The 11,033-nt window shown below is 31.2% G+C and overlaps 1 protein-coding gene, 1 long non-coding RNA gene and 1 pseudogene across 2 annotated transcripts in view; all 3 read right to left on the bottom strand.

The window, feature by feature from the left end:
* The window catches only part of LOC104700730 (chaperonin 60 subunit alpha 1, chloroplastic), a gene marked incomplete in the record, with an annotated part of 8,169 nt that extends 8,120 nt beyond the window's left edge, over positions 1-49 (bottom strand). The window contains 1 exon segment of the mRNA XM_019227569.1: positions 20-49.
* On the bottom strand, positions 4,743-6,670 carry LOC109125411 (annotated as a pseudogene).
* LOC104700729 lies at positions 8,251-9,653 on the bottom strand. Its single transcript, XR_753632.2, has 3 exons — positions 9,119-9,653; positions 8,510-8,579; positions 8,251-8,381 (listed from the first exon to the last, which is right to left on the bottom strand). It is a non-coding gene; the product is annotated as an uncharacterized LOC104700729 (long non-coding RNA).

Genomic DNA, 11,033 nt, shown 5'->3' with positions numbered 1-11,033 from the left:
TTTTTTTTTTTTTTTTTGGGTAGAGGAACGTTCTGGATTGGTGTGGATAAGGAAGTGGTTAGAAGTGCAAACGAATAGTGTGAGAGTGGGAGAGGGTTAGGGTTTATTAGATAAATGATGGAGTTGGAGAGTAGCTGAGAAAAAAGGATCCAGAAGATTCGTAAAGAGAGAGAACCGTTGATTTAGTAACAAAAAAGGCTTTTCACTTACTTTGATTCTTTTTATATGGGCCTGCTTTGGTTTTACTGTTTATGGCCCAAAACTAGATATAGTACTCAAGAAAACTTGTGTAGATCATTTTTTGTGAATTTCCAATTGTATTGTAGTTTACAGGCGAAACAGGAAATCTACACTATATATATATTTTTGGAGACATTTTTAGTAATTAAATCATGGGTTAGAACTTATTTACAAGCATATCATTGACATTAAATACTTAATTAAAAAAACAAATTAACTCTACTTATTGTATATTCGAATTTTGTTTTTAGAAACTAAGTGTTTTACATAAATTCGGTTTATTGTTATAGGAACACAAAAAAATATATCATTAATTTCAGTGTAATTTTTCTACATAAATTCTAAATTTAAATAATCATTTAAAAACTACTGTAATTGTATGATTTTAAAAAGTAACAAATATATTTATCATTCAATTTGATATCTTATTCAAGGCAATGATAATAAAATATAAAAAATATTACTTGCTCACAAATTTACTTTTATTACATATTTAAAACCAATCCTCCTAATCCTTTTGATCCGCTATATATATCTTCCCATTAGTAAAAAAGAAGACCACATTATACTAGAACGACAAAATTACATTTTACACTTCTTTCTCTAATTTAGATCTTCAAGGCATATATTTTTTTTAAAGATTTTGTTATTCTTCATATGTTGATTATTGATTGACAATGTTGTTGTGTTGATGTTGATGTTGATGGTAAATAAAGTGCTCGTTTTCAGAATAGATTTGTTTCTAACAATTATTAAACAAAAATTTGTGTTTCTAAACTTTTTTGTGTGTGTTTGTGACTTTATTATCAGGAAACCTAAGGTGCAGGCACAAAAGATGTGGCATTTAAGTTATTTTGACATCCTAAAGCCTCTTGAAAGTGGAGTTATGTCGTGTCTATCTCACCAAAGAAAAACGGAGCAGCAACTATTATAGTATGTATGCATATATTAATGTGATATATTAGTGTAAATCTAAAAATATCAGGTAATATAGATATAATTATTATATATAAAGTATCAAAATCATGAAAATACGAATTAGTCTTTTAGTTATTTTATAATTTTTATTTGATCTCTCATGTATCAAATAAGATATAGATTTTAAGAAAAAATTTAGTTGTAAAAGTTATATTTTACTTGATAAAAATTTGAAAAATTGATTTGATAAACAATGATTTTTAGCCTCAGATACTATTTTTACTTTCACGGATTTCGTATCATGAGTTTTTGCGGATTAGAATCTTTGAACAAGTTGCGTGTCCTGCCTAGCATGACGGGTTTGGACTATAGAACCAACACTAAAACTAATAGTTTATTTCATATACTATAGATGTGTAATCATAGTTTAGAAAATTAACTTATAAATTATTTAGTATATGATTTACAAAATATTACACAGATTATAACACATTTTTAATATTCCAAAAAAACAAAATACACACATAAAAATATACACTAACATACCATATAGGCATATACCTCTGTTTAATTCTAAAAAACAAAACAAATCTAAAATCTTATATTCTATTTAATAAGAAATTTGATGTAATTAATTTATAAATTGTATAGAACGTAAAAAGAAGAGTATAAAACATAAGAAGAAAAAAAAACAATCAAAACAAAATTATAAATTAATTAGATAAAAGTTAATTAATTGGGAATTTCAAAACTAAATAAATTAAATATTATTATTTAAAATACAGAAATTTATAATTTAGTCTTGGGATGTACCGCATGTGAAAACCTAGTGTTTAGAAAAACCAGAACAAAAATATAGTGTAGTGGTTTCTTATTATTTATTTTAATTTGTATAGTTTTATAAAATATTTTGTCAATAGTTTACGTTACATACTCATTTTTATTTTACTATTTTAAATGTTTTTTTTCCATTTAAACTATTTGTAAACAGTTTGATAGGTGTGAATTATATCTAAAAATAATGACAACTAACTACCACATGATTGGCATACTAATAAATTATTTCTAAAATTTTAAACCAAAGTTTTGAATGATTACGATGGTCGAATGAACAGATTTGTTAGTATTTAAGTATGTTTTTTTAGGGTGAACAACAAACTACGGCAGACTAATTTTATTTGTATATAAAACAAGTTTGTGTTTGATCTGAAAATGATTTTTTATTTATTTTTCGTGTCTACATCACGCCAAACATAATATATACTCTCTCTCTTTCACAATGTTTTAAAGAGATATTTTCTTTTTATTATATAGGATGTTTTTCAAGTTTCTATGCAACTTTTAGATTAGTTTGATATTTTATATTATACAGTCTTGTTTATGATTGGTTAAACTTTTTTAAAGTAGTTTTTTTATTAATCTACGTAATTTACTCAAAACATCCTATATTTTGAAATGGAGGGAGTATATAATAGCAATTTGAATAAATGCTACAAAAAATTATGTTTTTCAATTGTACCTTTTGGACAAATTTCCAATAAAATCTTCAGAAAATTCCAATGGTGTGTTTTACGAAATGTTGTGATTGTTCATTGTAACGGTTTTTTTTTAATAAAATTGTAATTGTTCACTGTAGAGTTGTGTTTGTTTCCATATATAATAGCAATCTGAATAAATGTCACCAAAAGTTGTGTTTCTTCATTCATACCTTTTGGATAATTTAAAAAAGTTTGTAAAAAATTTCAATTGTGTATTTTATCGAAAAGTTACGATTGTTCAGTTACTAGGTGATCCTCATCCACAACAACCATATCTCCTAGACAACAGAAGTTACAAAACATATCAATATAGATCTGACCAACACTAACAATTAGGTCTGGCCAAAATAACTGAATCCAAGGAACTGATTCGAAAAACCCGACTTGAAACTGAATCCGATTTTTAAAAATATTCAAATGGGTCCTAAACCTCAAGGTCCAAAAATCCGAAGCCGTACACGAACAAGTACCCGAACATACTAGAAAGATAAGTATATACTATAGATATATATAGTTAATACTAAGGTTACAAATGTAATTGTTGTAAAAAAAATGTAATTAGTAAATACCTAGGGTCTCTTATTCTCTACTACTATATATACTTGTAATATTAACACATAGTCAGTTCGTGTCCAAAATATGTGAGTTTTTGGGGAATTTTGGAGATTTTTGCGTATTTTTTGTTGTTTTGGGGTAAATTAAAATAAAACACTTGTGTGTTGTTGTGGGAATTTGGGATAATTTCAAGTAATTTGAAAGATACATACATATTATTTTTTATTTTTTGAATATTGGGTAAACCTGAACCGAACCTGACCCGATCAAACCTGAATCGAAACCAATCCAAACCCAAACGGATCCTAAATTTCTAAATTCGAAAACCCGAACTTGAAAAATCAGAACCTGAATCCGACTGAATACCCATATGCCCATGCCTACTAACCATGATGGGTTAATACCCCTGTTTTAGAAATCGCTAGACGCTAGTCGGGCGGTCGGGATGGACCTAGCGCCTAACGAGAAAATTGGAGATTAAACGGGAATTAATCGGAGACTAGTTTTAGGGTTATTTTATTACATTAATAATAAAATAAAATATATAGTATTATATATATATAATTCTGTTTATGTTAAAATAAAATATTAAATAAAAAATAAAACTATAGTATTGTCAATGAAATTACGGTAAACACATAAAAACGTAATTTTAATAGAAAATTTATGATTTGATTAAAAGTTTGTATATTAGTTATTGTAAAACATCATAAACACTTAATTTAAATGTTTAAATAACAAAAAATATATATTTGATTTATATGTGGTTCTAAAAATAATTATTATATACAAAATTAAGCGGTAAGTAATTGGGTTAGACGGATTATAATCAAATTAGACATGTATAATTGAATAATCGATGCTAGACGAGAATTAATCATTAATCGAGGTAGAAAAAGTGGAGCTAGCGATTTTGCAGGACATAATCGGTGTTAGGTGGAGAATCGTAAGACCGAGGTTAATACCCTCGGCATATCGGGTTTTCTTCCTTTCCTGTGGATCCGTAATGGTCTCGCACACAATGAGGATATCCAACCCCTTTCCATTGAGAGGGTTATCTCTCCTCTAAACTCTATTAATAAATATCATATTAGACCCTAGACTACTTTCGGCATAGACCCATAACTTAGCTCCTACTTAATTTTTGATAATTGACTTTTTGTCCAGTCACACTATTCCACCTACCCGAAATTCCCCGATTATTCTAAACATATAAAGTTCTCCGCTGAAGAAGAAATTCAACTATCTGGAAGCATTCAGAACAATAACATTACAGAAAAAAAATTAAAAGATCATGTATTGAGCTTGTAAATAAATAAATTAATGAACTCAATTTAATATCCTGATGATTTTAGCTTACATTATGTATGGTTCCAAGACTGAATCTTTTCTTATAACTTATTTTCATAATCACATAGATATTATCTGATGGTGGTAAATAACATACCCTACTCGTTTTACAACGTACTTCTATGACACAAATATTTATGGTTATAGACAATTACGATTTCGACCAGGACCTCCATAAAAGAAATTAAGTCCCCAAGTACTATCAAAGCCAGACCTAACATTGTAACAACTCTCTTTCGTCATATAAGAATAACCTCGCTCAGGTGGTCTTAGATGATCATATTCATCAAGTATCTCAAGATTCCTAAAATAGCTAGCTTTTTCATATCCTTCTTGGGCGAAACGTCCACTCCCCATTTTCGATGTCGTGTGTCGTGAACCATCATTAAAATTTATAATTTCTCCTCCCCAATTAATATGAGTCGCACCAGTGTTGTGATGGTTAAACAATTTGGAAGGCCAATATCCTACAACTATGTTTTCATTAAATTTTAACCACCAATTCCCTGTATGAGGATCCTATAATAATGTAACATTCATTTTTAGTTTCAAGGTATCATCCGATGGTAGTTTTTGAAGTTATATGATGACAAATAGTCTTAGCTATATTAACCTTCCATATAGTTGTTGTAATATGATATTGTTGGCCATTCAAGGTGGAAACCTGTTTTATAGTAGCACCAACGATAAATGCTTTGTTAACAGAAACAAAACCGGTGCAATCAAGATTGTAGCAGCCAGACTTATACCCATCGGCCTGTTTTCATGTTACGAAACAACAAACAAGGAAATTTTTTTTTCCAAAATATAAGTACATAGTCGTAAAAATATATAGAAAAAAAAATATATCAGTATAAACATTTGACTCACAGTCCAAAAAATAAAAATTCTAGGGTTATCGTCAACATAAAGATCCGGATACACCTGATTGAAAAAATAGGATACCAAATAAATGAAGAAATTAAGAATATATGTATATAGTTGAAAAATAATGTAAGACCTGCCACCCAACTTCAATGCTGTTAACTTCTGAGACAGGGCCAGCCGTAACCCACATTTGTGCTAGGCTAAACTCTTTTTTCGTTTGTATGTAAGGTTTCCACACGTTTATATCCGCTTTGGCTCCATGAAACTTTCCGTCAACTTTAACTACGGCATACTATAGGTGTACATATACATATAATAAATTTAAGACATGCATATATATATATGGTTAAGGTACTAATAATTACTGCTTTTCAAATGCTTATTGAATAATATATGTACCTCATGAAGTTGGGGATTGTCGTTCGAATTTTTTTACCTATATCTTTCAACCGATCTTCTTCGTAAAACATCTTCTCTACTCGTTCTTCTAATTGGGATACTGTTTTTTGGGCATCTACCATTGATTGTCCAAAGTTGAGTCAACATACTTTGATCTTTGGTATTTGTAGATTCATTATTTTATCCTTCTGGAACAAAACTTGGTTGCATCTTAAGAAGAAATGACGTTAGAGGAAATGAAGCTAATTAAAGAAAGTAAATGATAACCTAGACATAGTTTGTTCAACAATTTAAAATGGTGTTATATTAGTTTTTTTTTAGATAGATATTTTCTACTATTTGTTGAATGTTTACTAGTAGTATCAAGTGATGGAAATAACAACACTATATAGTATATAAATATAGAAATGAACTCTATGTTACAAAAATATATATTAAAGATAAAAGATTAAGTAAATTTTATGAACCTGAATGGTGTGGTTTTTCAATAAATCATAAATTGGATGGTTTTTCATATGAACACAATCTATTATATCTCCGTCCGGACTCTACAAAAAAAAAATTATTTGCACATATAAGTACAATCTAAAAATGAGCAAAAATGAAACATAGTTAGATGTAATCATTCTCCGTGAAATCCTGCAAAAATGTTTTACTTTGAATGATTTAAGAAAAGGTTTGTTGATTTTTTTCAAGAGTTGATCTATTTCAGCATCACTAGTATTGGAAAATTCGCTTCTTGTGACTATTATTGCTATGGTTAGAATGTTAAACACAAAGTTCGCTATCTTCCGAGTGATCATGACTAAAACCACACAAAACTGTTTTGATATGTTTTGAAGAGTTTATTCTTGTTTGGGTCAATCCTTTTTATACATAAAATATAGAGCCTTGTGATTTGTTCTAGTATTAGAGTTGAGTCACTACATGAATCTATACATATTTATTGCATATTATTGAAAAGAGGCCTATAGAAAGTTCATGCAAAAGAAAATGCAACAAATCTATGCAATAAAAGTTGATACTTAGATTTTCTTATTAATAAAATGAAAGACTTTGAATAAAATTAAAATAACATCCAATTAATTATACTGTTTCTAAAAATAGATTATTTCATTATTTCATTTTGGACATGTATACAATACAATTAATTTAGTCATAGCTTTTAATGTTATCACAAACAATAATGAAAATCGTATATTCAAAAGCAAAAAGCAACTAAATAATCTTAACGAAATCATATTTAGACTTGAATATTCATTAGTTTACGGTTATTGTCGATATTATAAAACTAAAATCTTAATATTTTGTATCCGTAAACTAATGATTTATGACGATAACCGTACATAATTAAAATCAACCAGGAGGACTCCTTCAATTGAAAGCAGGAGTCAGTCCGCACCTGCATGCATGGAAAGTTCTTACCATTTCTGTGGTACAAATTTTTTAACAAAAAAAGAAAAATTATGTGGTACAAATCTACGCCCTAACATATGGGTGACATAAGTAATACTACGCTATTGTGAGAAGATGGAGAATGGTACAAATCTATGCTCTCCTCATCCGTATGCTCCAACCTGTATGCTCCTACCTCCGTTTCATGGCAGCCTCGTGCCAAAATGGCTGTCCTGTCACCCAATCCATGGATCTTCATTGATTCCGGCGCAATGCATCACTTAACCACAGACTTTAATAACTTGTCGCTCCATCAACCATATCATGGTGNGAGGTTACCATTGATGACGAAACCGGTCTTCCGATTTTGCACACTGGTTTTACTTCTCTTTCAACTCCCTCAGGTTCTCTTGCTAAATATTATGTGTTATATGTGCCTAATATTGAAAAGAATCTTGTCTCGGTCTACTGATTATGTAACACTCTTCGAGTATCTGTTGAATTCTTTTCGACATCCTTTCAAGTGAAGGATCTCAGCACGGGGCACGATTACACTACACGAAAACATGACAGTTGTGACCGAAAAATTAGTCCCAAAATGGTCACAAAGTAACTGTTTAAAACTAATTTGAGACTGTTTAAATCGGTCGTTAATTTTTGGTCGCAAATAATAACAGTCGCGAAACGGTCACTAATTTGCGACCACTTGTTGACGTTAAATAACGTCGTATATAAGCGACTATTTTGCAACATTTATATAAAGTCACATTTTAAGACTAAATTTTGACAGTTTTAGTAGTATTAAATTTGCGACTTAATTATGACTAATTTGCTAATGTCGAATTTAGGACTAAGCTACGGTGGTCACAAAAGCGTCACGTATTTGCAACTTATTTGTGACGGTCAAAAATTATAAATATAAAAAAAAATTAAAATGAAAATAAAATGGCAAATTTGATTTATTATACCAAAAAAGTTTTGTATCCAAAAATCCATAACCCAACCAAATCCTAAAACCAAAAGATGCCAAACAACAAGATAAAAAAAAGTAGTTCTAAGATGGAGAGGATGAAGTCTTGAGTTCTTGGTTTGCATCTTTAAGAAATTAGTTCTCATCATCTGTAGAAATAAAAAACGTAGACAACAAATAACAACACTGATTATAACCAATTATCTCAACTTTAATTGAGAGTATATAGGATTGCAGGAACTAAAGGTTTTTAAAACCTCTATGAAATGGCACTTACCACTATATATAGTGTACAACCATGTGATGATACTTGTTGTGTTCCTTCCAATTAATTATCAGCAAGTACCCTGTGAAAGACAACGTGAATCACAAAAAGAAAAAAAATTAGAATCCTTGAAACAATAAGAAGAAACAAAGACAAGCATGAAGAAACAATATAAGGTAGTGCTAATCGATTTCAACTTATTTTTTGTAAAGCTCCAGTTCAGTATATATCAGCGTCTAGTACAACATACACTATGACAAAGAAACATTGCAGATGAAAAAAAAAAATCAATGGTGTGGAACCATTCCATGGGAACAAAACCATATTTTTTCATTGAGACACTACACTCTGATTCAAGTTAAAACAATTATAATAGGTAGACAAAGAAAAGAGTCAAGTTCATGATGAACACATGAAACTGAAAGAACAAAGCAACAATCATCAACACGTAAAACTAAGAGAAATAAAATGCTGCAACTTTTCACGACAAAACTAAGAAATGTCAATGCTTTACATCTCAAGGTTCTAGAACACGAAACTAAAGGTGAGACTTTTAAACAAATCAATCTCAAAAAGAACACGAAATTATCAAACTTTCATGTATAAACGGCAATATATCACCTCGAGATGCTTTCGTCCTTCTTCTTCAGACCATCCTCTTGCTCGTTACATAATTGTTATTAGTTTTCTGCACAATCCACACGAAAACCAATCACTAGTCGCAATTTCGCCAAAATCAGAAGATACGAACGTGAATATAATATAGCCCAAGAAACAATTACCAAAACCAGAAGAAATGAAGAAGAAGAAGTAAGAAAAACGGACCAGATCCAACCAATAGAAACGCTCACCCAAGCTATATTCTCATACAGTGAATGGAACTTAGCCCAACAATCAACCACCGCCCCTCAGACCAAAGTTCCCAGATTGATGCAATCCTGAATCTGACCCAAAACAATCGTGTGACACATCGATGCAGTTGGGACAGAGGATACTAAAGCAGCTGATTTTGGATGGATCTTCACCAAATCAGAGGTACGAACTAAAAAGAGAAGGATTTGGAGAAATTTGAGAAAAGCGATGAGGGTTAATGGAAGGGAAGAGAGAGAAGATATGCAACAGACTTGGAGAAATTTTTAGTATTCAAGGTGCTAGGTTTTTTTTTTTTTTTGTTAAAAGGTTTTTGTAAATATATAAAAGGTGAAGTTTAACTAATACAAGCAATGAAAAAATAAAGAGGACTAGTAACAGCTAGAAGGATGAACGATTGAAAACAAACAAAGACCGAAGAAAGCAGACCGAAGAAAGGAAAAAAAAAGCAGAGCCGAAAGCTTGTCAAGAAACTTAATACAACCAACATTGAAGAAGAGAGATCCCTCGCTTCAAACCCAATTGCAACATAGAACTACATTTGTTATTCATGGTGGAGATGATGCTTGTTGCTACTGAAACTGGGGAGACCGAAAGACTTTCATGGAATCGCCGATTTCTCTCTCTCCACAGTTCATAGATTGTACCCTGCCAACCTTGAAGGAGAGCAAGTTTTGTATGCTTTGATGATGAAACTGTTGGCATCCAAAGGAGGATCTGGTCCCAAAGAAGAGGAGGAGATGATATCTTAAGTCTTTGTGTTATCAAACTCCACACTTCAGCCGAAAAGGCACATTCGAAAAAAAGGTGATTTCGAGATTCAGGTGCCAAACCACAAAGAAGACAATCTAACTCAATATCTACTCCCCAAGTAGACAAACAATCAAGAGTTGGGTTGTGATTCAGTATAAATAGCCATGAGTTTATAGCATGCTTTGGAATGACAGCTTTGTGCCACACAAGAGGGGCCCAAGATTTTACTTGATTCGAAAACCTAACAACATTCCACACAACTTTAGAAGAGAAAGATTGTTTTATACCGTTTATTGCCCAGACTGGAATATCACTTGCTGATGACATAGTAATGGTAGAGATAAAAGCGTGGAGAAGAACTTGTCTCTCTGATCTGGCACTAGGAAGAGACCATCCATTCTCATTTCTCAATTCAGCGACAGTTGAAAACAAAGGGATCCCTAAGTGATTAGGCCCATCTGAACCAAGGAAATGGTAGAGAGATCCAAAAGGAGTCCATAGGTCCCACCAAAAGAAAGTAGAATCACCATTTCTAATATGGATGCTGAGAAATTTAAGAGCTTTGGAACGAAGCTTAAGTAATTTTCTGAAGTTCCAAGAGTAAGAAACATTCTTTTCATTGAGTGCCCATAAAGGAGATGTGGAAAGATACCTACTTTTTATCCATGCCACCCAAAAAGAACCAGCTCTAAAAAATAGCATCCAAAGAAGTTTCAAAGCACATGTTTCGTTCTAACTACTAATGTGCCTCAAACCAAGTCCACCTTCTAACTTAGGGAAGCAAATGTTAAACCAAGACACTTTAGCACCTGAGGGAGTGTCTACCTTTCCATGCCAAAGGAAGGAGCTGCAAAGACTGTTCATTTTTCTATTAACCTTCTTAGGAAGGAAGAACGCACTAGTCCAAAAACCT

The sequence above is a fragment of the Camelina sativa genome, chromosome 7 (genome assembly GCF_000633955.1).
Source record: "Camelina sativa cultivar DH55 chromosome 7, Cs, whole genome shotgun sequence".
In the NCBI taxonomy this organism is placed as follows: domain Eukaryota; kingdom Viridiplantae; phylum Streptophyta; class Magnoliopsida; order Brassicales; family Brassicaceae; genus Camelina; species Camelina sativa.
This window is presented reverse-complemented; position numbering and strand designations above follow the sequence as displayed.